We start from the raw sequence: 25,301 nt of genomic DNA on the forward strand, positions 1-25,301 counted from the left end.
AAGTCACTTAACTTCTCAAAGTCTCAATTTTGTTATTCTTTTAAAAGACCTTTTTTTTTTTAAGAGCAGTTCTAGGCTCACAGCAAAAATGAGAGGAAGGTATAGAAATATCCTATATCCTCCCTGCTCCCCCACAGTAGTAGCCTCTCCCATGATCAACATCCCCACCAGAAGTGGTACCTTTGTTATAACAGATGAACCTACATTGACATATCACCCAAGCTGTGGAGACAAAAGATCATTGTTTGCCAAGGATGGGGGGGGGTGGGGAGCGGCGCAGGGCGGAAAGCTGTGAATAGGTGGAGCACAGAGGATTTTTAGGAAAGTGAAAATACTCTATAGGATACTATAATGGTGAATACATGTCAGTATACATTTGTCCAAATCCATAGAATGTACAACACCAAGAGTGACCCCTCATGTAGACCATGAGCTTTAGGTGATAATTTTGTCAGTTTTTAAATTGAAAGATTTTGCTAAATGATCTCTGAGGTCATTTCATTCTTATGTGGAAAATACATAAAGGACATTATCAGCAACAATAAATCACTGGCGATTCTCTTTGGCAGAATGCTTAACTAGTCCTATCACAAGACCTAACATTGAAGATCAGGGGAAAAACACTTGGTACCAAAGAGGGGGTAGGCAGCCTGGTGTTCATATCTGGCCTGTCCTTGCAGCCTGAAGGGTGTGAGCTGAAACCAGGGACAAGCAAGGTGGAACCACATGGTCTGCAGTACTGGGAAATATTTTGCAGGGGAGTAGGGGGATGATCAGGACTGAGCACCCACAACCACGCCCTCTGTTTCTAGGAGCTACCCCTGCTTGGGGAAGGTGGTCCTACTCGCGTGGAGAGCTGGAACCGTTTTCTTTTGATGTTCCAAAAGAACAGATCCCTTTTAGTCTGAAAGACTGCCTTGCAGGAGAAAATGCAGGCCAACTTTGTATTTTCTTTGTGGTCTATGAAATAACAGCTGTTACTCTTTAAGAAAAAAATGGGAGTACCTTTAGTTTATCTCATCAGTGTACCTCAATCATCATGCTATCATGGGAAAGTGTTGTTATTTCATGACATTGGAAACTCTTGGCTTTAAAAATAACTGCTTTGGGGCACCTGGCTGGCTCAATCAGAAAAGCAGGTGACTCTTGATCTTGAGGTCTTGGGTTCAAGCCCCACATTGGGTGTAGAGATTACTAAAAAATAATAATAAATGAACCTTAAAAAAATAAAATAAATGCTTTAAGTGATGGAACAAACACGTATGTCCTACTTTGGAGGGATTTTGAAAGGATGGCATCTAAATCATATTTATAATTTCTTCATTCTAAACGACCAAATCCGGGGCGCCTGGGTGGCTCAGTCATTAAGCGTCTGCCTTCGACTCGGGTCATGATCCCAGGGTCCTGGGATCAAGTCCCACATGGGGGTTCCCTGCTCAGTGGAGAGCCTGCTTCTCCCTCTCCCACTCCCCCTGCTTGTGTTCCCTCTCTCCCTGTGTCTCTGTCAAATAAATAAATAAAATCTTAAAAAAAAAAAAAAAGACCAAGTCCTATTTGTGCATTCGTTCATATGTTCACTGAGTCCAGTTGGAATCCTGATACGAGCCAGCCACTTCTCTAGATGCTGGTAATAACCTGCTGTCCTGCTCTCAGAGTCAGCCTAGCAGGGGAAATACACACGCACAGCGCACAGTGGTACAAGTGGTCCTGCTATCCTGGACTGCCCCAACTGTGGGCAAGCACACATTGTTCCAAATGTGATGCCCTCTTTTGGACTCATCTTTTTCGAGATGACCAAATTCAAATCCCTAACTTTTTTTAAAGATTTTATTTATTTTTGATGGGGGGGAGCACGCGCAGGGGGGGTGGTGCAGGTGCAGAGGGAGAAGCAGACTCCCCGCCGAGCAGGGAGCCTGATGTGGGGCTTGATCCCAGGACCCTGAGATCATGACCTGAGCTGAAATCAAGAGTCAGCCGCTCAACAGACTGAGCCACCCAGGCGCCCAAATCCCCAACATTTGTGTTCAAAACAATTTGACTCTGGGAGGCTCTCTGCAGGTCCTTTCTGTGCATTGTCCCTTCGTTCCGTCCTTGCTCCAAGCAGATTTGTGTAGAACAACCACTGAAAGCAAGATGTCACACTCAAGGCAGGGGACAGAAAGTGGAAGATACCATCACTCCCCTTGACTTCACATAAGCAGAGTGCAGTAACTACTGGGATTCACTGGAGGAAAAAGGCAGCTAGCTGTCTGGAGAGGTGAGAGCCTCCGGCTGCCCCGCCAGCACGAGCGTGTGGGCACCAGGATGGAGAGCAGTGTTGGGGGGCCAGGTTCCTTTCTCCCTGGCTCCCCTCTGTCAGTCCTTGAAAATACACAGGGAAGAACAGAGCTGTTTCTCTGTCTCTTCCCGTTCGGGTCCAGTTAAAGCAGCATCAGTGTTTGGTACAGAAGGCAGTTGGGTACTCGGACCAAAGAGCCAGTTCCAGGTCTAAATAGCTCTTGAAACCATTTCAAAATAGCACTGTGAAACTGCTAGAAGGAAGTTGGGGTTGCAGTTCAGAGACGATGAGCCTGATTGAGTCCTTAAATTACATTGTTCGGAATTATTTGATTGTAACGGGAAAAAAAAACTATTTTAAGGGATGCCTGGGTGGCTCAGTCCATTAAGCGTCTGCCTTCAGCTCGGGTCATGATCCCAGGGTCCTGGGACTGAGTCCCGCTTTGGGCTCCCTGCTCAGCGGGGAGTCTGCTTTTCCAGCTGCCTGCCACTCCCCCTGCTTGTGCTCGCTGTCAGATAAATAAAATCTTTAAAAAAAATTTTTTTTTTCTTTTTTTTTACAGAGTGAAATGCAGCTCATCTGTCTGGTAAGTACTCCTATAATGGAGTAAAACAAATGTAAACTTTAGGTGGAGGCTGGGGCTAATTATCTGCTTTGCTGGTTCAGCAGGTTTCCTTTTTTTTTTTTTTTCTTTTCCTTCTGAACCCTAAGGTGGTTCATTCCCTAAGGTGTAATCATTGACTCTGTGCATTCTGAAAGGTTCTCTCTGCTCACAGCTGTAATTGTCCTAAGTATAGGACTCCAGACCTCTTCCTCTTCCTAGCTTCCAACCCTAGGTTACCATCTGCCTACTGAGACTTTCCTACTCGGATGTCTCAAATTGTATTCAGTGCAGCTCAGCCCCACATCCGTTTTCCCCACTCAGTTCACCAGCTGCTCTCCCTCCAATCCACTCTGTGCACCTTCACTTCAAACATCTGCCCAGAATCTTAGGTGACTTTAATGTCTGACTGTAACCTAATCTTTTTTCTAAAAACTTATTACGGAGAATTCCAACACATATAAAGCCAAGGGGCGTCTGCGTGACTCAGTCAGTTAAGATTCTGCCTGCAGCTCAGGTCATGATCCCAGGATGGTGGGACTGAGCCCCGCATCAGGCTCCTTGCTTGGCGAGGACTCTGCTTCTCCCTCTCCCTCTGCCCCTCCTCCCAGCTCGTGCTCTCTCTGGCGCTGCTCTCTCTCTCAAATAAATAAAATCTTTAAAATACTTTTTAAAAAAAGAATAGTACAGTGGATCTCTGACTATCCATCACCCAGCTCCACTCACAGCCAGTCCTCCATTCATAGCCAATCGGTTTACATCCATATCCCCCTCATGTCCCATCTTGCTACGCAACAATTCTGAAGCAAATCCCAGACCTGTCCTTGCATCTGTAAATATTTCAGTATGTATCCATAAAAGATGGGACTTATTTACACCCATCGCTATATTATTGTCATACCTACAAATGCTTACAGTTCCTTAATATCCTCAATTATCCGGTCAGTTTGCCAATTTCTCTACACTTTGCTTGAACCAGGGCTCCAGTTAGTGTTCATTCATTGAATTCGGTTGATGGGTCTCTTCAATCTTTTAATCTATAAATTCTTGAACTCTTTTTTCTCCCTTTTTATAGTTTGTTCCCAATGACCAAATCATCTGTTCTGTAGGGTTTCCCACACTTTGGATTTTACTAATTGCCTGCTCATGGTATATTTAACATATTTCTCTGTGCCTTCCATTTTCTGTGAAGTGGTACAGAAGATGGAGAGACATGATCTGATTCAGACTTGATTTTTTGGCAAGAATACTTGATAGAAGTGGAGGAGGGGGGTGCCATCTTGGTCTTCCAAGTGCCGTGGATTGGTTATCACCGGCCACTTTACCTACTCCTGCTCTGCCCTGCATAACACAAGTAATCAGGTAAATGGCAAAAGGGTTCAGTTAAGAGGGATGAGTTAATGTATCCAGTGTCACACAGAATGCCACAAGACTGGTGGAGGCCGGTCTCCCACGGAAGAAGCAGGAGAAACCGATAAGCAATTTCAGGTGGGATTTGTAGCTTATGTCAGTCTTAATGAGAGAGTGCTGCCTTCAGTTCTCTTGGGCTCCACTGGCACAAAGAAAGTGATTTGTCATACCTTCAGGATTTTAGTAATTTCTTTTCTTTCTTTTTTTTTTTTTTTTTTTGAGTAAACTCTGTGCCCTATGTAGGGCTCAAACTCAAGGGTTGCATGCTTTATTTACCAGCTGAGTCAGCCAGGCACCCTTTAGTGATTTCTCTTAATAGATTACTTGCCTGTTATAAAACAAAATTACATTTTTGTACTGAGTTATGAAGACCAACAAAGAAAGGGAGCAATGTGAAGGGAGTGTAGGAATCCAAGAAGAGATTTGATGACGGCTTTCCTTGAGTCAACCAGCCACATGGTGGATGGAACCACAAATCAGGAAATATGATAATCTTCCTTCAGATGGTGTATACTCTGCTGTGCAACCAAAATTACAACCACCATCTTTGTGAATAAGATAGCAAGAGATTTAAATGAGCATGGTCTCATTTGGGATCTATGTCCTATGTCTGTTCAGAGAGTCTGTGTTTAGCAGCTTCTGTGGAAAGGATGCTGGACCAAAAGCTGTTAAATTGTACGATGCCATATGAAATCTGCCCTGGAGTATACATCTGTGTAGCAAGCAACAAAAATCAATCTCACAAAGTAAGACAAAAAAAAAAAAAAAAATCCTGAAGGCAGTCTGTGAAGTCACAGAGTTTGGCCAATGTTGCGCTCTATCATCAATAACACAAATAAGATCGAAGGGTTGTTCTGCTTTGAGAATTGCCAGTTACCACGCAAGCTAGAGGCAGGCTAATGAGTGGACACCTAAAAGAAGAGACAAATATAGTTGCAGTTGAATGGACTGATCTTGTGGATGAAACAGACCCTGAGCTTGTGGCCAAAGTATATGTCTTATGTGGGAGAATGTTGACTATCACAATGATGAAAGAAATATTGAACAGACCATTTCTGAATTTAGAAACTCAAAAGGATAAAGTTGAAATATGCGTTTGCTGACAAACGGTAGAACAAGAGACACATTGTTCTGCCTCTGCTTTTCAGTCCCTTGGAAGAAGGACATTTAAGTTGTTTCCAATTCTTTGCTCATATAACAGCAATGAATAGCATTGTCTATATGCTATTTTCCCCTCTCATTCTGCTATAAGACAAATGCTATTTTAACAGCTAAAACATCTCCTTGTTGAAAGAGTGACATGAGGGGTGCCTGGGTGGTTCAGTCGGTTAAGCGCCTGGCTCTTGATTTCGGCTCAGGTCATGATCTCAGTGTCGTGAGATTGAGCCCTGTGTTGGACTCACGGCTGGGTGTGGAGCCTGCTTAAGATTCTCTTCCTGTGCCCCTCCACCCCCAGCCCCACATGCATGTGTGCTCTCTCTTTCTCTCTAGTAGGAAGGAAGGAAGGAAGGAAGGAAGAGTGACATGATCTGATCTTTGTGAGAACACTTTATAAATTGCAAAGTATTAAGTATTACTGTCATTGGATAAATGAACATATGAGATTTATAAACTACGTTTCATAATTCCCCCATTTAGTGTTTGTAGGTCTGTTTTAGAAAATCACTTATCTTTTTGCTGCCTTCATTTCCCCAGATATCGCCAGTAATTTTTAAAGAGAAAAAAAAAAATCAATATATCTTACACCTACTACAACCTACCGGGGTTAAGGTTATGAACTCCGTAGCAACAACCTGAGTTTCGATCCCAACCCCACTGCTTCCTAACTGTGAGATGCTTCTTAACATCACTAACCTCAATTCCCTTATCTATAAGGGGGATGAAACCAAATTATTTTTCAAAGTCACTGTTAACATTTTTCAATTGTCTAGGTCATACAGGACACCCCTGGGTGATTAGGGAGAAACTGAAGTTTTCAGTAGAAATGTATTAACTACTGGAGAAATCCCACAAAAGACATTAGGCTCCATGGATTGACATGCCGATGTACCCACTACTGCTCTTGCCTAGAAGAAAAGTTCGCCTGGGGAAATGAGACTCACACAGGACCTAGGGAAGTGTTGGAAGAAAATATGGGATTAATTCTTTTTCAACCTCAGAGTGAGAAAGGCCTTTCTAAGACTCATGTTAAAAGAAAGGATTGAAAGCTGCCCACGTGAAATAAAATCTGTGACAAACTGGGCAAAAATGTTTGCAATTTCTATCACAAAGGGCTTCTCTCCCTCATGTACAAAGAGCCCCCAGATATCAGTAACAAAAAAGATCAACAATCTAATAGAGACAAGAGCAAATGATGTGGAAAGATAGTTCACAGAAAAGGAAACATGGCTCTTAAGTTCATTTTTTTTAAAAAGGCTCAAGATAGTTTGTCTTAACCTCTTTGTTTCCTGTGCCATTTTAGTTGTATATTAAATTCCTTGTGTATGTATGTGTGTGTGCGTGTGTGTGTGCATGTGTGTGCATGTGTGTGGTTACTCTTAAAATCTTAACATGTATATTTCCTTAAACATGTCTACCACCCAAATGATACAGAGAATTTAATTTTTGCTTAGGTAATATATTCCAGTGGAAGAAAATTCAAAGGTATAAAAGGGTATACAGAGATTGAAATGTTTTGTCTACCAGGACTCCTGGTCAGTCAATTCCTATGCATGAAGGCAATCACTTTTGCCAGTTTCAAGTTTATTCTTCTAGAGATCTTGTATATAAAACAATTATGTGATGGATTTTTTTGTTTTGACTTCCTTTATCCAAATGGTAGGACACTGTACACTCTGTTCTGCATTTTTTTTTTTTTTTACTGAGCAATTGTGAAACTGTTTTTTTTTAAGTATGCTCTATATCCAACATGGGGCTTGAACCCACAACCCCAAGATCAAAAGTAGTATGCTCTACCAACGGAGCCAGCCAGGCGCCCCTGTGAAAGTGTTTTAATGTTTGTAATTATTCATTCTTCCCCTGTAGATGGAATGTATGAGAAATCCATGTTCATTGTTATAACCAACTGACATGTTGTAATTGTTAATGCAGAAAAATCTGACTTATACAGAAATATATTTATTCTATATGGTATTCAAAAATGTATTTCATTCATCTTCATGGCCAAATAGTATTTCAATGTATGGATGAATATTGAGGTTGTTTCTAATTTGTGCTGTTTCAAATAATGCAGTAGTGAATAACCTTGTCATGTAACATTTTGTGTGTATGTCTATAGTAGAACCCACCTAATTTTCAAAACCTATCAAAATAATTATTATTGAAAATTAATGCTTGGGCGCCTGGGTGGCTCAGTTGGTTAAGCGACTGCCTTTGGCTCAGGTCATCATCCTGGAGTCCCAGGATCGAGTCCCGCATCGGGCTCCCTGCTCGGCAGGGAGTCTGCTTCTCCCTCTGACCCTCTTCCCTCTCGTGCTCTCTATTTCTCATTCTCACTCTTAAATAATAAATAAACCTTTAAAAAAAAAAAAGAAAATTAATGCTTACATAGATTCACTAACCTGTTTGCTATTATGAGTCATGTATCCTACCTTCTTGCTGAAGCACATATTTTACTTTTTTTTTTTGTAAAGATTTATTTATTTATTTGAGTGTGGGAGGGGCAGAGGGAGAGGGAGAGAGAAACTTAAGCAGACTCTGTGCTGAGCGCAGAGCCTGCAAGGTGGGGTTCAATGTGGGGCTGGATCCCACGACCCCAAGATCACTACCTGAGCTGAAACTGAGAGTGGAGAGTTGGACGACCCACTGACTGCGCCACCCAGGTGCCCCTGAAGCACATATTTTAGAGGTTGTTTTAGTCTTGACCTGGAAATATCTTTAGTCAGCCTTATTTGTTAATAATAGTTCTGCAAGGTACAGAACTCTAAGTTGATGTATATTTTCCCTGGCACTTCGAAGTCACTGTTGAATTATATTTTGGAACTTTTTGTTTGTTAATTTAGCTGTAATCCCTTTGTAGATAACTTTTCCCCCTTTTCTCTGACTTTTTTAAAAGCATTTTTATTGAAGTGTAATATACATACAAGAAAATGCACAAAATCTTAAGTGTACAGTTCAGTGACCTCTTACATATGTATACAACAATGCAACCATGAAGGTGTAAAACACATCCGGTATCTCAAAGAGTACCTGAGTGCCCTTTTCAGCTGGAACCTTCCCTCACCCTCCAGAGATAACCGCTGTTCTAACAGCTAACATCATAGATTAGTTTTGCCTGTTCTTGAACTTCATGGAGGTGAGGCAGTATCTTTTGCTCACTATTTATTGCTTGCAAGACTTTGTTTTGTGCTTGGTGATTTGTAGTTTCATTATGATTTTAGAAACACATGTATTGTTTTCCATTTCTTTATGTCTGTGTTGCTGTCTCAGCCATTTCCTCAGAGCTGTCTTCCAGATCACTAACCTGTTAGCTTTCTCTAATTGGACATTTAACCTTTCCTTGGAGTTTTAGTTTTCAATTGTTTTTTTTCCCTAGAAGTTCTATTTGATCTAGTTTTCAAAACCTTCCTTTTCTTTATTATTCCATTCTATACCATTCCATTCTCTTGGTTCCCATTTTTGCTTTTTGAGTTTTTGAAAATAAATTTTAATATGCTTGTTTCAGCTTATACTATAATCTAAAATTCTAATGATATTTCTTCAGTTTGCTGTATGTATTGACTGTCTCTCGCAGTGGATGTTTTCCTAGTGTTTTGTGAATGTGCTTGTTATTTTCAACAAAAGTTTATTTTTTGTTTTTTGTTTTGTTTTGTCCCTTGTGCCCTACTTGGTACAAATGTGATTACAAGGCTATTCTGTATTTACTTCTGCAAAATCCCAGGGGGTTCTCTGTTTTGTTGCTATTGTTGCTGCTGTTATTTTCTTTGCTTTTTAATTTGTTGTTGATTTCCAGTTTCTCTTTATTTTTTTTCTTTTTAAATATTTTATTTATTTGACAGAGAGAGATACAGTGAGAGAGGGAACACAAGCAGGGGGAGTGGGAGAGAGAGAAGCAGGCTTCCCGCCAAGCTGGGAGCCCGATGCGGGGCTTGATCCCAGGACCCTGAGATCATGACCTGAGCCAAAGGCAGATGCTTAACAACTGAGACACCCAGGCGCCCCTATTTTTTTATTCTTATGAGATTTTATTTTTAAGTAATCTTTACACCCAATGTGGGGCTCGAACCTACAACCCTGAGATCAACAGTCACATGCTCCACTGACTGAGCCAGTCAGGTGCCCCCATGCTTTCTCTTTAAACTGTAAATTGCTGGGCACCTGGGTGGCTCAGTCGGTTAAGCATCTGCCTTCAGCTCAGGTCATGATGCTGGAGTCCCAGAATCGAGTCCCACATCGGGCTCCCTGCTCAGCAGGGAATCTACTTCTCCCTCTGCCCCTCACCCTGCTCATGCTCTCTCTCTCAAATAAATAAATTAAATTAAATTAACTGTTAATTGCTTTGCATGCCTACAATTACAGTTACTAATTAGTTATATTGTTTATATGTGGTTGTAAAGAGTATTTTTCTGTTGTTTGTTTTTAAGAGTACGTTTTTTGTTTTTTTTTTTTAAAGATTTTATTTATTTGAGAGACAGAGCATGAGCCAGGGGGTGGGGCAGAGGGAGAGAGAGAGAGAGAGAGAGAGAGAGAGAGAGAGAGAGGGAGAGAAGCAGACTCCCCAGGGAGCAGGGAGCCTGATCCAGGACTCGATCCCAGGACTCTGGGATCATGACCTGAGCTGAAGGCAGACGCTTAACCTACTGAGCCACCCAGGCGCCCTAAGAGTACATTTTTAAATGATTTGGATAAATTTATATCTAACAGCAGTCTATCCAAACAACTATACAAATTGATTTTAAAATTCATGTGGAAGAATAAAGGGCCACAAGAAGCAAAGTAATACTGAAGAAGCATAGATATTGGGGGACAATGCTCCATTGGTCTCTTGCATGTCTGCACATCGAAGCACAGGCACTGATTTCTTTTTTTTTTTTTGGACTGTCTTCAAGGGTGTTTGTATAGCAAATAGCTTAGGAAGATAGAGATAATATCTCCCTCCAGGGCAGAGGGCAGATTTGTTGGATGTACAGGATATTTAAGAAATGTCTCTCTCTGGGTTAAGGGAAGGGCAGGTTTGCTAGCACCCCCTTCACAAGTCCAGGGTTTCCTTTTTTTTTTTTTAAATATTTTACTTTTAAGTAATCTCTACACCTAATGTGGGACTCGAACTTACAATGCCGAGAACAAGAGTTGCATGCTCCACTGACTGAGCCCACCAGATGCCCCAAGTTTGGGGTCTCCTAATCTTGGGTTCCTCAGTGTGATGTGTGCAGCCTTGGTTCCAGCTCTTCTGTGTCCCACGTGGGACTTGGAAACAAGGGTAGCTGAGGGGACATGCAACTTCCACGGTCTGCTGCACCGTAAGCATGAAATAAAGTCCTTTGCTCCTGCCACAACAGCCTCTCAAGTCTTCTGCTCACACCCATGGAACAGCGACCGGCTGACTCGTTCACTTGCAGATGAGATAAATTCTCAGACTCTCCAATTCTTAACAACAAGAAGAGAGGAATGGTACTACCAAATGTTAAAATTTATTATAAATATATATTAAATAAATTTGGCAGAGAGATAGACAAACAAACCAATGGAAGAAAAGAACAAATAAGCACATGTATGTAGAAGAAATTGGTATATGACCAACATGGCATCCTAAGTCTGTAGGGAAAGAACTTTTGGGTAAAAAATTCTGGAACAATTAGCTATCCAAATGGAAAAGCTAAAATGAGATCCTCACCTCAAACCGTATCCAAAACCATTTCAAAAAGTAAATTGCAGTTGGATTTAAAAATCTAATTGTGAACACTTTAAGCACTTTAGAAGAAAGTGTAGGAGATGTCTCTATTATATCAGGGTAGAGGAGGAGTTCTTAACCCAGACAAAAAGCTGGAGCCATTAAGCAAAAGAGCCAACCACATTAGGATTTAAAACTTTGGTATAGGGGTGCCTGGGTGGCTTAGGTTATGATCCTGGAGTCCTGGAATTAAGTCCCGCATGGGGCTCCCTAATCAGCAGGGAGTCTGCGTCTCCCTCTGCCCCTCCCCCTGCTCGTACTCATTCTCTCTCTCAGATAAATAAATAAAATCTTCAAAAAAATAGAGTTAAAAGACAACATACAATCTGGGAGAAGATATTCACAACTCTTCTAACAATATTATTGATGAATTTTTATGTGACTTTTATTAGCTTCGGATTCCTGCACCAATTTGCAAGCATAAATTCACACTTCTGCTGTGGGACTCAGGCTTGGAGTTGTGATTTCTGGTCATGAACTCACTCTCCTCACCTCTGCCCCTCCCTGTCTCCTCAGCCCCCACCCCACCCAGCATGTCAAGCAGACTACAAGTGCCCCTGATTCTGGACCAGGAGTACCTTTGTTTCTAATTCCCTTTCACAGATTTGCCGTCCTTTCAGGTTTCTTGGACACTAAGGGATAAGATAGGACACCATGAATAAGAATAGGAGATTTGAAAAAAGAATCCAGTAGACCTTTCTTGGGGCGCCTGCCTGGCTCAGTCCATAGAACATGTGACTCTTGATCTCAGGGTCATGAGTTTGAGCCCCATGTTGGGTGTAGAGATTACTTAAATAAAAAGTTTTTAAAAAATAGAAATTTTGGGGGGGTGAGGGGGACAAAAACAATGGAGTCAGTTCTAACTCCCTGCCTTCTATCACCCTCACCCCGGGGCCATATTTCAAGTGTGTATGCGTTTGCGTGTGTGTGTGTGTGTGTGTGTGTGTGTGTGTGTGTGTGTGTGTGTGAGAGAGAGAGAGAGGGAGAGAGAGAGAGAGAGAGAGAGAGAGTGCGCGCCAAGGTCTCCAACTCCTAGCTCTTGAGGCCCTAATTTGTCTCATACCTCCCCGAGGCCATGGATGCTCCAGCCACTGCTTTTCTGCTCTTCCCAGTTCACCTAGGAAACTTTTTCAACACCTAGGCAGCTTTTTTTTCTTTCTCTGGAGTTCAACTCTGTATTTTAAAACTTATTTAAAAAATATTTTATCTAGCACTCATATCCATTTCAATTGTGAGCCTTCTTCACACCTGCACAGCCCACGTGTGGCCAGGACTGCCTCACTCCTGATGTCCGGTCCCACACACCCTGCCGGCTCAGGGCAAAATGCCATCTGGGGGGCACAGGGCTTGAAAGAATTTTGGAAAGATTGTTAAATCATTCTTGTTCAATTTTAACTTGAAAAAAAAATGTTACTGGCTTTGGAGAAGCTTGCCTGGCAAAACCTTGGCCATTTAGAAGAGAAAATAATGTCAAGCCTTTTTTTTTCCCCCAGCGATCACTATACTGTTTCTGAAGCAGCACAACAGCTGAATTCCTGAAGAATCCCTGAATACCTGAGGAACTCCAAAAAGATTGGCGTTTGCTTAATCCTCACCTGAAAGAAATAGTCTAAGATTCGCATCCCGTTCTCCCTAGAGAGATAGAAGACTGATGTGATCCAGAGAAGAAGGAAAAGAAGAGAAATTGCAACCCTAAGTAATAATGATCATCGTATACTTTACTACATACTAGATTCTGGTCTAAGTATTTTACCTTTACTAATTTGCTTATCCCATTGACAACGTCGTAAGGTCAGTACTATTACTTGTATCCCTGTCTTATGGATGAGGACACTAAGAAGCCACAGAAGTCAGTGAAGTAATTTGCCTACATTTACAAAGCTAGGAAGTGATCCTTGGCCACCTAATGCTGGTCGGTGTGAGGGGTATGGGGTCTTCCTTCAAAGGAGCATCCAAACCTAAAGGAGCTCCTGGGGTTCTGGAGCACTAAAGAGGAATTTAACACAGATTTGTGGAGGGAGTCTTGTCATGAGTTATAGGAAGATGTGAACTGTGATGATTAGTTGGTGAGGTTGGGTCCAGGTGTGATTTGGTAGCACGCCCAGTATAACTAGAATTTCGAAGCTCTAGATGGGTAACAAGACACTAAGAAAATACTGGCCACTCAGAAGAACCTCTCTGGATTCTGACAGCATCTGTAGGTGTTATCCTAACACACAGTGTGTTAATCTTGGAGAACTTGTGGAATATGGGACAACTGCCAGGAAACGTACATTTGGAAAACATTACTCACTTGTATAAATTAGCTTTTGCTGCGTAAGAACCAACCCCTCCCCCCCATATGAGTGACTTAAGGCAATAGACATTTACTTAGCACAGCCAGTGGGATTGGCCATGTGGGCTGGGCTCAGATAGGCAGTTCTCAGATAAGGCAACCCTTTAGGCAGGGTTGGCTGGACTTGGTTGAGGCTCACTCCTGTGTTTGCAGGGCGAGTGGATAAGAGATGAATAAAAGGATTACCAAAAGGTACTGGGGCCTAGTTAAGGTTGAGTAACTTGGAATGGCATGGAAACCTAATAGTTTTTTTACTTTTTCTTCTTTCCTTTCTTTTTTTTTTTTTTTTAAAGAGCGAGAGAGGGGAACACAAGCAAGGCGAGAGGGAGAGGGAGAAGCGGGCTTCCCGCCGAGCAGGGAGCCCGATGCGGCGCTCAATCCCAGGACCCTGGGAGCATGACCTGAGCCGAAGGCAGACGCTTAACAACTGAGCCACCCAGGTGGCCCGTCTCTTTCTTTTCTTCCTTCCCTCTTTCCTTTCATCTTCTCCTCTTTTCTTCCTTTCCGTCTTCATCAAATTCTAATTTAATATTCAGGAACAAGGCTGACTTGCTCCTACAGATGAGATAGCCCAAAATAAAGAGCAGAGATAAAACTTAGGCTTTTCCCATTATAAAATAATGCACATTTATTGTAGATAATTAGAAAAATATAAAAATATAATAGTTCGACAAAAAGAATCACCCTTGTTCCCACCAGTAGAGTCGATATTAAAGAAGTAGGAAGTGCTTTTGACAAGCTGGGGTATCTTCTTAGGGCAGAATAAGTCTGTTCCAAACCACTTTTCCAAAATAATGCTTTAGTAAGAACTCTTGAAAAGTCCAGTTGACAGGCAACATTCTATGTAAACACTTTTAGTTTGCCTGGTTCCCATGATGCAGCAGCTACTGTATCATAAAAACCCCACGACAGAGTTCCTGACACCAGTCTAGCCTTCTCTCCTTAAGATTTTATTTATTTATTTATTTGAGAGAGAAAGAGGGCGTGAGTGGGGGAGAGGGCAGAGGGAGAGGGATAAGCAGACTCTCCACTGAACGGAGAGCCCGATGCGGGGCTCCATCCCGGGGTCCTGAGATCATGACCTGAGCCGAAGGCAGACACTGAACTGACTGAGCCCCCCAGGCGCCCCTCTAGCCTTCTCTTAAAGGAGTAGCAGAATAGGCAGCATGGATAGGGACAGACTTGCAAATGGCACTTAGAATTCCTCTCTCCTTACTGAGTCACTTCGCTTCAATTTAGCCTCTGTCTTCTCAACCCTATTACAATTGTGTTCTCAGGGTGCCTGGCTGGCTTAGTCGGTGGAGTGCACGACTCTTGGTCTCAGGGTTGTGAATTTGAGCCCCACACTGGGTGTAGAGATTACTTAAAGATTTACAAATCTTTAAGAAAAAAAAAACGTGCTCTCAAAGATGAGGGTCTTCTCATTGTCCGATTTCCCCAGCCCACAGTTCTCCTTGACTTCTCAGGACCTCTTAACCTGAGATCAAAGATTCTCTGGTGGCTCTAGGCATAGCATACAGAGATTTTTTTTTTAGAAAGTTACTTCTAGCAGTTCTAATCAAAATTTAGATTTTCCTTCAATTATAAATGCAGTCAACACAACCACAAAAGTTGATCAGTTCTCATGAATTTGTCATCAGTAGAAGTCACAGATTTTCACGTCACATTTCCATTGTCACAGGTATCTCAGAATATCATATATACTTATCAGGACCTCAAATCATGGTTGTTATTAGACCTATGGCCAGATCTTGTTACTTCATGTTATTAACGAAGCATCTATTAACCCTTATGGGATGTGTGGTTTGCAAATGTTTTCTCCCATGCCTTTTCATTTTGTTGCTGGTTCCCTTTGCTGTTCAGAAGCTATTGAGTTTGATGAAGTCGTTTTTATGTCTTAAGTGATTGGAAAAAAAATTTAAAAATAAAACAATATTTCATTACATGCCAAAATTTGTGAAACTTATGCTTCAGCATCCATCGTCGCTAAAACACAGCTGTACTCATTTGTGTATGTGCTGTTTATGGTGACTTTTGCACTATAGTGACAGAACTCAAAGTCAAAACAGAGACCGAATGGCCTGCAAAGGCTGAAATATTTACTAAATGGGCCAATGTTTGTTGATCCTGAATTAGAAGTGCGTTAACAGTGTTGAGGACAGGGACAATGTCTCATCTGTCTTTCCATCACTTCCATGCCTAGCTCAAGCCCGTAGAAAGAACTGCTGATCAACAAAACTCTACTGGTCAAAAGATTCTACTAAGCCACTTGTAGTACATACCTGCCAGTTTAGGAAGCTGGGTATTTTAAATCTTAGTTTTTTCTTAATCTTTTCATCTTTTTTTTAAAGATTTTATTTTATTTATTTGAGAAAGAGAGAGAGAGTGAGAGAGAGAGAGAGCACAAGAGGGGGTAGGGTCAGAGGGAGAAGCAGACTCCCTGCTGAGCAGGGAGCCCGATGCGGGACTCGATCCCAGGACCCAGGGATCGTGACCTGAGCCGAAGGCAGACACTTAACCATCTGAGCCACCCAGGCGCCCCTTAATCTTTTCATCTTAAGTTTTCTCTAAGCTTCAAATTCAAAGACTCACGTTCCTTTCCCTTGAATAACAGGAGAACTTCAGCTTACGTTTTATATTTAGCAACAGGAAAATGAGAAGAGGGCCGAATGTCTCTAGCTCAGCTTTACTGTTAAAGGAAATTACTAAGTAATGAAGCGAGCTCTCACTCTATGCTGTTGCACAATGTGAATTATTATGCAATAGAAATAGTGACCAAAAGGAGACTACCATGCAGCCCATTTCTTCAATATGTGCTGATCAGGGAAACTTGATTCTGTTCAGTGGATGCTCCCTCAAGCTAAAGGGCCAGAGCAGCCTTGTGGAAGCACAGCCCTCCTACAGAACACCTTGCAACAAGGAAGGTTATTCTGAAAGCCAAGAAAATAACCAGACTCTCCTGATGTCTCCTTAAAAACAAGAGCAAAAACAAACCCTCTGCACGATACCATCCTCAAAAACAGTAGTTTTAAAAGGTGGTAATACAGTATAGAGGAAAAGAATTAGGCTTGGAGGGAGAATATTTAGGTTAAAATTCCAATCCCCTTCCCCTCCCCCCCACCAAGTTTTTCTGTCAATGAGGGAAAGGTAGAAAATAACACCCGAGTGCTACTGAGAGGATTAAGTAAAATGAGACACATTAATTACAAAGCACTGTAAACTTGCAGATAACATTCAGGGTGGTGATGAATGAGAGCATTTGGTGCAGTGTGGAGCTGGGACGCTAAGCAGGTACAGGTTGATTCTTTGCTTTGTATAAGCCCCTTCCTTCCTTCCTTCCTTCCTCCTTCCTTCCTTCCTTCCTTCCTGTCTGCCCCATCCAAGAAATGATTGAAGGTGTCTTTTTTTTCTACATTCATAAAACCTTTGGGATTAAAAAAAAGTTTATCTGAGAAAGTGAGAGAGAGCATGACGGAGGTGGGGGTGGGGCGGACAGATGGAGAAGCAGCAGCAGGCTCCCCACTGAGCAGGGAACCCAATGGAGGGACTCAATCCCAGGACCCCAGGATCATGACCTGAGCTGAAGGCAGATGTTTAACCGACTGAGCCACCCAGGCATCCCAAACCCTTGGGATTTTTATTTATTTTTTAAGTAATCTCCACACTCAATGTGGGGCTGGAACTCATGACCCTGAAATCAAGAGTCACATGCTCTATTGACTGAGCCAGCCAGGCACCCCTTAAAGGTGTCTTCAATGCATACAAGGCAACAACAAAAAAAACTTAAAAACAAGGGAACAAGAAAATAGGACTAAAGGACGAGAAAATAGGTGAGGCTGAATGAAGCTAGGAGTAAGGGAGAAAACCAGTGTTTCTTAGACTTTGGATTTTCTGAACCAGTAAAATTTTCCAAAACACTAGGAAATGACAGAAGTGAGCCAGCATATTCTTTTTGCCAGGTAAAGGCATTCACAAACAAAAATAAAACAAGCCGACAAAGACTCCTACCACTCTCACCATCATTTCATAAAAGAAAGACTCTTTTGTTAATACCTACAACGTGGGAATCACGTGATTTCAGAATACGAGATAGTCTAATTCAGTTTTGTGAGATTATACCTTACATTGTTATTTATATTTTTGTCTTGGATGGATGAAAACACACAAGCTGGCAAAGGCTTAGAAAGGGCATCTGTGAATCAATGACTTCATATACAAAATAACCTCGATACTTGTCAAGAAACGGATCCTAAATCCCACCCGTGAACCCATTAGTTAGTGCAAGGAGGAAGACAAATCCAGTTGCCAAGAAAAGTTATTCCTTGTAGAACCCTAAAAGAATTGTTCTCTCCTTAAAAAGACATTGTGTTAGGTATTAAAGAGTATCTCAGACTGAATAGGGCATTTTTATAAAATATATTCCCTTGATATGGGCAAATAGGGTAATGTCAAAATGCAATTCAATAAAAAGAATTTTTTTTTTAGATACAGTCCAGGCAAACTGCTCTTCGCTTGGGTTGACCTGATACGGAAACTGATTTTAGGGGATCCAGATTCTAGAGGGCCAGTCAGACTGTATATCTTTCAGACAGTTCTCCAAAATGGTATTTTTCTTAGCCACACTTGAAACAAACAGTGTGGATGAATTCTCAGTTGTTCCATGATTTTACAACCCTTTTATAGGCCATCTGGAAATCAGGTCCTATGTTGATTGTGAAACAACCATTCAGCTCACCTGAAGGGGAGGACTGAACTTTGGGACAGTTGAAAAACTGGATGAGAGCACAAAGGGGTAGAGAGAAACCTCGAAAAGTTTCTGATCTAAGGGAAGTACTAGATAGACGATCAATGAACTCACAAATGTCATGTGTTACAAATTATATTCATTCATTCATTCATTCGTTCATTCACTCAGCACCTATTTATTTATTGAATGTCCACTACATGCTAGGTTCTATTGTATACATTGGAGATACAGCAGGTAGCAGTGAGCAAAGCAGAAAAAATTCCCTGCCCTCATGGGGTTTGGTGGTGGGAGAGGGAACCATGACAAGATACACAAGTAACATATCAGAGAGCAATAAAAGCTGTGGAGAAATACAGATCAGGAAAAGGGGATAAGAAGTGTGTGGGGGGGCGCAGAGCAGTGGTTTCCACTTTCAAAAAGTTGGCGAGAGAAGGCCTCATGGAGAAGATAATATTTTAAACAATGATTTAAGAAGGTAAATTAAGTAGGGCTAATGGGGATATCTGCAGTCAAATGCTCTACCACTGAGCTATACCCCCTAATGGGGATATCTGAAGAAAGAGCACCCGTGGCAGAGAGAATAGAGTCAAAGGCCCTGGGGCAAGTGTATGCCTGGAAGGAAGAGCAAGTCTGTGTGCAGTGGGACCCCGGACTGGCAGCAGGCAATGAAGAACAGAGATAGTGGTGTGGGGGTGGGAAAGGGGGAAGGTCCCATAGGGCTTTACAAACCATTACGGAGACTGACTTTTACCCTGGGATATCTGGGAAGCCCTGGGAGGGTTCTAAGTAGAGCGGTGATATGGCCCAACTAATATTTCAGCACATTCACTTGGTTGCTGTAGCCTTTGGGATTAAATGAAGTGGGAATCTTGCAGTGTTGGAAGCTTGGTCATTTTGCCCATTTGGGTCTGGGTAAAATCCCCGAGATCGAGAACTCTTACAATTTATACAAAGAAATTCTCACTGACTTTAGACAAATTCGGATGCCGTAACAAAAGGTGACATGCTATCTAACACTTGCTTAGCCTGGTGCTTGATGCCCAAACCCACAAAACCAGCTCAGGTGGGCCATGGGAACCCCATGGTAAAGGCTGGATACTGTCAGAGGGCTGCATGGAACCGTTGCTTGTGTAGAGAGAGCAATGATTTAACAAACAGGAGAGGAAGCTGAAAAGGGAAATGGAACCAGTGCCCAGTTTTATCTGCTTTGTCCAAAAAAGGAAATCAGACACTTCACAGAAGCTTACTCTATACAGTTCACTTGTTCTCACTGCACATAGATTTATGTTGTCTTATCCATGGTAAGCATGAGTTTCCCATGCAGTACAATTTTTGTTTATTTAAACTGCTGAAATTCCAAGATCCACATTGGTTATCTGCTCATTTTATTTTTTTACTGTACTATGTTTTACCATCCTTGTGCCTCTCAGAAAGTAATCTCAAGGCCCTAGTACTGTAGGCTAAACAGTGTAATGTATTCTCTCATTTGATTTCAATCCATTTCCTTATCAATGAGGAATATTTCATTTTTTTTTAAGATTTGTTCGCTTATTGAGAGAAAGAGAGTGCACACGAGTGCACAGGGGGCAGGGGCGGGGAGAGAGGGAGAGAAAGAACCCCAAGGAGACCCCCCCAATGAGTGTGGAGCCTGATGTGGGGCTCAATCTCAGGACCCTGAGATCAGGACCTGAGCCAAAACCAAGAGTCGATGCTTAACCGCCTGAGCCACCCAGATGCCCCAATGAGGAATATTCCTTAAAGCTAATGACTTAACATGCAGTTTCCGTACTACCAGTCATGCCTCTGGTTGGCAGGACTGGGGAGTCACCCAGCATTGTCCTGTTTCTGCAGTGCTGCCTTTTTCCATGCTTTCCATGCTGCTTCTCCATCTCGCTCCCTCTCCCACTGAGCTTAGGCTTGCCTCAGAAACCTTCTCCACCTTGGGCTCCAGAAATTCACCCCCTATCAGTGGGAGCAAGCATCCCCAGTGAACCACCTTACTGTCTTAGGGTTCTATCCTGTGTAATCTTAATTTCTTGCCTTTATTGATGCCAATTTTGGAAATAGGCCCACTAGTTAGGAACACTTACCTTATTATGCATATTTGGAAATTAGGTGAAAACTTATAGCAATAAGAGTTTGGGTTCCAAACAACTATGAACACTTAAACAACTGACAGATTTAATAATAATGAGTAATTTTATGAAAGGTCTCTTTTCTACATTATCCAAAGACTTTTCATTCTAGATTTATATGTGGTTCCCTTAGCCTTTTAAAAGTAAAGTGGCCTCTGTTTTTTCTTTCAGTCCCTGAGCTTCCCAGTTGATCTAATGGCAGCAATGGCTCAATTTTCTATAGCTCCATGGCCATCTTTAAGTTGATATTAATGCTCCTGACCTTTGACAATGTACAATAAAATATGCTGCAAAGGACTAAGTTAGGAAAGATTCTATAAGGGAAGCCCCCAAAAGAATGATTCATGGCAGGATTTCAGGAGGAGCTGGGGGTGCAGAGGTTGTCCACACAAGGAGGTGGCGGCAGCCATGACTGTGGATGCCTTCCCATCCGGGGCTTTCACTCACTGAGCCAAAAGCTCAGCAAATGCCCCATGTGGGGAAGAGCTCTATGCTCCTTGTGTTCCTGGGTGTCACATTAGTCAAGGGAATCAAGGGTCTGAAGCAAAGTCACAGCAGTGTTTAGCCCCGCTCCCTACTCAGTTTTGTTATTGGTGACTTAAAGAACTATGGACAGAACACCTTCCTGGGCAGCCAGGGCGCTCTCCGCGGCCATCACCAAGGCCCTGCTGCCCCCGCCTCACACAGTGGTATACCTGCACAACAAGGGCAAGGAGCTACTTTCCTCCAAGAGCAATGGCACTTAGCAGATACCGGCTGGATAGTTAGCTCTTACCTGTCTGCTCTACCCTGGGACAACATGGATGTACCCTCCTGGTTTGCCAGTCTTCAACCTGCTCTCCCAGGTATCACCACTGGTTCCAAAGCCCCCTCAACTATTTCTTCCAGCTCTGCTAGAAATGAGCGCAAAAGAGATTGATGACAGGCTATCCCCTACTCTCTGAGACAATGCTTTATAGCAAAAGGGTTTGGAAATCTTTATCACATCTTATAAAGGAAGTTCTGTATCCAGGAAGCTAAGAGTATTATAAAATCCCTTATTATCATTCCAAGGGTACCAACTGGCCCTGGAAATTGGAAAAGTAATGCAGAAATCACAGCTTCTCACAAGGCCATGGCCCTTCTCTAACCCAGGGTGGGGTCAGGGCAAAAGGTCATTTCCCACTAGGTTGTAACTCTGAGCTGCAACTTGCAAGATTTTAGCAGTGGAGTGGGGAGAAGGAAGGTTTCCCCCTCCATACCACAATAATGTGAGGGACTCTGGGTCTAGGCCTATCTCTGTTCCCCGCCCCTTTCACTTTCTATCTTGGTGACCTGATGAGCACTCCATCTGGCTTCCTGCCTGTGCTAAGTTTTCCTGCACTCTGGAACTGGACGTGTGGCTGGAGTAGGGGTGGAGGGGGTTAGTGAGGAAGAGAAAAGGGAGTGGAGTGGCAGGTGGGAGGGGTTTGAGCCAGAATCCACATGCAGTGCCCAGCCTTGGCCCGACCCCATCTTCCAGGGGCAGTGGCTGGCAGGCAGGGTTTTTAGGTCATAGTTTCAACCATCATCTGGCAGGATATGTGTGAAAGGCAATTTGGGGGTGTCTGTGGAATGGATGACGATTGGATGTCTTGACATCCTAGCTCTCTGGAGGTAGGTGTGTTCGGAAGGCTGCTGCAGAGAGGGAATGAGAACTGTTCGGGAGAACTGGAGATAAAGATGTGAAATAATCATGGTGTGATCCAAGAAACAGCGATATGGCTTAAATGGTTTACCTGGTCTTATAACCTAATGGAGAGCAATTTCCATAACCCAGCAAATGTTCTAACCATTAGAATATTTATGTCTGCATATATTTTTCCCTCTTAAAAAAAATTCAAGGCTAAGTACACAAATAACTATGCTATAACAAAGAATGAGCTGAGTGCTACAAGAGAGGTATACAGTGGCCGGAGAGAAAGTGTGTTACAAGCAGCTTTGGATCTTGGGGGTCCCAGCACCTACTAGCTCATGGCCTCAAAGAGGCATTAACCTCTTATTTTCCTCATTAGTCAAGCAGGATTTAATAATGTCTGTACAGCAGAATTGTTAGGATTAGAGACAATATATGTCAAGTACCTACCATAGTGCCCCAAATAGACTGGCCCCTCTACAAATAACAGCTACCACTTTTTTTTTAAATTGTATTTATTTATTTGAGAGAGAGTGCCCTTGAGAGAGAGAGAGAGAGCATGAGCAGGGTGAGGGGCAGAGGGAGAGGGAGAAGCTGACTCCAGGCTGAGCAGGGAGCTAGATAGGGGACTCGATCCCAGGAACTCCAGGATCATAATCTGAGCTGAAGGCAGATGCTTAACACACTGAGCCACCCAGACGCCCCAGAATAGCTACCACTTATATGAGTGTTTTAAATCAAACTGTGGATAAAACTTTTGTGTCCCACTGAAATACACCTTCCCTGGATGGGAGCATCCCATAGGGGAGGTCTAGTCAAAAAGACTTCAAAGAGCTTCAATCAACTTCTAAGAACACAGCGTTGGGATTGAGGGCGAGGGGAGAACCTCGGATTTCTATCTACCTTCTGAGCCACCGTAATGATAGAAGCTGCTAGTAGTTGGGGTCTGCATTCGCGCCAGCGAGCTAAGCACTATACACGCACTTTTCCATTTTATCCTCCCACTGGGCCTCCAAAGCACGTATCCGTCCCATTTTACCGGGAAGAGAATGGAGGAGAATCCGAGGTCCAGCAGCTTGCCCAAGCCAACCCGGTGGTGGAGTTGGGAATTGGGTTTTAAGTCCAACTCTGCTGCCCAAACTCTCAGTCACTTCCCCGAAGTCAGCTTCCAGTTCCACTGAGCAAAAAAAAAGCCCTGCAAGAGGCCGCCCGGCTCCTCCACCGCCGCCTCCTTCTGCACCCCAGCCCCTCCGCGCCCCACTCTCGCTCCTCCCTGCTCTCCCTTCCCTGCTCACTCGACTCCGGAGTTGGTGCTCCGTTCCTTACTTGCCTCAGATCCCCTTCGCTCCCGCCCCCCTCCACGCCCCGGGAGTGAAACTGCCCCAATTTACCTGCTGGGGCAGGAGTGTCGCAGGTTGGCCGGTTTCCTGCACCTGGCCACCCCCTTAGCCTGGGAGCCCGCTCTCGCCGCCGGCTTCCGTCTCCCGGGGCTCTCTTCACACCCCAAGGCCGCCGGGAACTTCCCCGAACCCCACTCTAGGGTAGGCGCAGCTAGGGGAGGTGAGGTGAGGCGAGGGTTGTGTGTGCGCGCGGCGTGAGAACGAGTGCGCGCGTGCGCGCGCTGGACCCGCGGGAGGGAAGAGGCGCCGGACCGAGCGGCTGCGTCACCCACGCGGTTCACAAATGGGGCTGACTGGGGTTTCATGGGGGGAGCGACACTTCAGCCTTGGCTGTTTGAGCCCCTGATTGTCTTGCCTTGCCTGCCATTGCCCCACAGAATGGCCCTGCCTCAGTTCCCTCCTTGCCATTGTGTCCAACCCTGGGACAGGACGAGGGGGCGATGCAGGGGAGGGCCAGGTGGCGAGGTCGCCTTCCCGCGTTTTCACTTTGTCCACTTCGCGAGGTGAAAGCGAGGGTGCAGATGAGGCGACGCTACCGCGGGGAAGCGAAGAGCAGGCGGGCGGTGCCACCTGCTGAGAGCACCGCGGGACGAGAGCGGCGGGCAGCGCCACCTGCTATAAATAAGCTGCCCGGGGCACGGCGTGCGACCGCACATCCCGCCGCGAGGGCCTTCATCACGCGCGGGGCCCCGAATCCTCGGAGCCCAGGCGGACGCGGGGCCAGGACCCTGCGCCGGGGCTGGCTGGGGCGGTGCCAGGACCCCCCGTCCGTCCCCGCCCCCCCTGCCCCCCGCCGCCCGGCCCGGCCCGGCCCGGCGCGCGGAGGATGGGCGGTCCGGCAGGGGAGAGGCAGGGAGAGGAGGGAGGCCGCGGCGGACCCGCACTGCAGCAGCTGTTACCCGCGTGTGACTCGCCTGTCCCGACCGTGCCGCTCGGGCAGAGTCACAAGGCGCAGAGAGGAGGGAGGGAGCACCGCGTCCCCCTCTTAGGTCCCTGGGGACCGAGTTGGGCGATCCCGGCTTCTGCCCTCCCCTCGCCTCCCCCACGCTCGCCCAGCGGGGGAGGAGGAAACGCGAGCCGCGCGCAGACACCTCCTCCTCCTTCGCCGCGGCCGCAGCCGCCGCGCCACCGTGCCTGTTGCTGCCGCCGCCGCGGGACCCGCTGTGTCCTCAGCTGGGCGTAGAAGAGGCGGGAGCCGAGCGGAGAGGATCCCTCCCGGCACCCCCCCCCACCCCCGCCCTGCGGAAGAGCGCAGCCAGCCCGGCACGATGGGCGCCCCGCCCGCCCAGGCAGTCACCACGCCGCCCCCGAGCACCTGCGCGCCCCGGCCGGGCCCTGGGCTTTGAGCGCGCCGTGATATAGGTAGGTGCTCTCCGGGGCTTCCACGCCTCCGGCGGCATCCCGGCCGCCCCTCCCGGCACCAAACGCACCCCTGTGCTCCCGGGCCCGCGGAGCTGGAATCCGGCAGCCCAAGGGCGTTCGTGCTGTGCTTGCCGCGCGGGGGGCTTCCGGGGTGGGCGGGTGGGGTTCATTGCCACCTCGTTGCCCCCCTACTCGAACGAAAGTGAAACCTTCAAGTTCATGAAGGCACAGGAGCGCCGACAGGCACCCTCCTCCAGCCCCCCTTCACTCCTGCTCGCTTGGCATCTACCCCCTCCCGCCAAGTATCTCTGGGGGCTGCTGTGTTTGTAGGGCGACCGGACTGCGGGGGGGAGGGTGGTCATTGTGACCCCTTGCCATCCTTTAAAAGTTCACGGTACTTTGCAGTAACTTGGGCGGCTCCAGCAGTGCGCACAACATTTCTTTCTATGGGCACATCCTGTACCAGTCATTTTGAAACCCTGCTTAATTG

At 44.9% G+C, this 25,301-nt stretch overlaps 1 protein-coding gene and 1 long non-coding RNA gene across 7 annotated transcripts in view; both read left to right on the forward strand.

Moving 5' to 3' along the window:
* The first annotated feature begins 1,926 nt into the window (after positions 1–1,926).
* LOC112835959 (uncharacterized) lies at positions 1,927–17,962 on the forward strand. Its single transcript, XR_012377876.1, has 4 exons — positions 1,927–2,257; positions 2,841–2,864; positions 4,072–4,241; positions 12,672–17,962. It is a non-coding gene; the product is annotated as an uncharacterized lncRNA (long non-coding RNA).
* Positions 17,963–24,451: 6,489 nt separating this feature from the next.
* Positions 24,452–25,301, forward strand: part of TBC1D1 (TBC1 domain family member 1) — a 226,012-nt gene continuing 225,162 nt past the window's right edge. The window contains exon 1 of one of the 6 annotated variants that reach the window (XM_073891531.1): positions 24,452–24,811. The gene's annotated coding sequence lies outside the window, so the exon portion shown is untranslated. The remainder of the gene's footprint in view (positions 24,812–25,301) is intronic. The other 5 variants (XM_073891527.1, XM_025887689.2, XM_073891528.1 and 2 more) reach the window with 5 other exon arrangements.

Source organism: Callorhinus ursinus, unplaced genomic scaffold (assembly GCF_003265705.2).
Source record: "Callorhinus ursinus isolate GAN/ISIS: 27379988/994484 unplaced genomic scaffold, GSC_fseal_2.0 scaffold4, whole genome shotgun sequence".
Classification (NCBI taxonomy): Eukaryota; Metazoa; Chordata; class Mammalia; order Carnivora; family Otariidae; genus Callorhinus; species Callorhinus ursinus.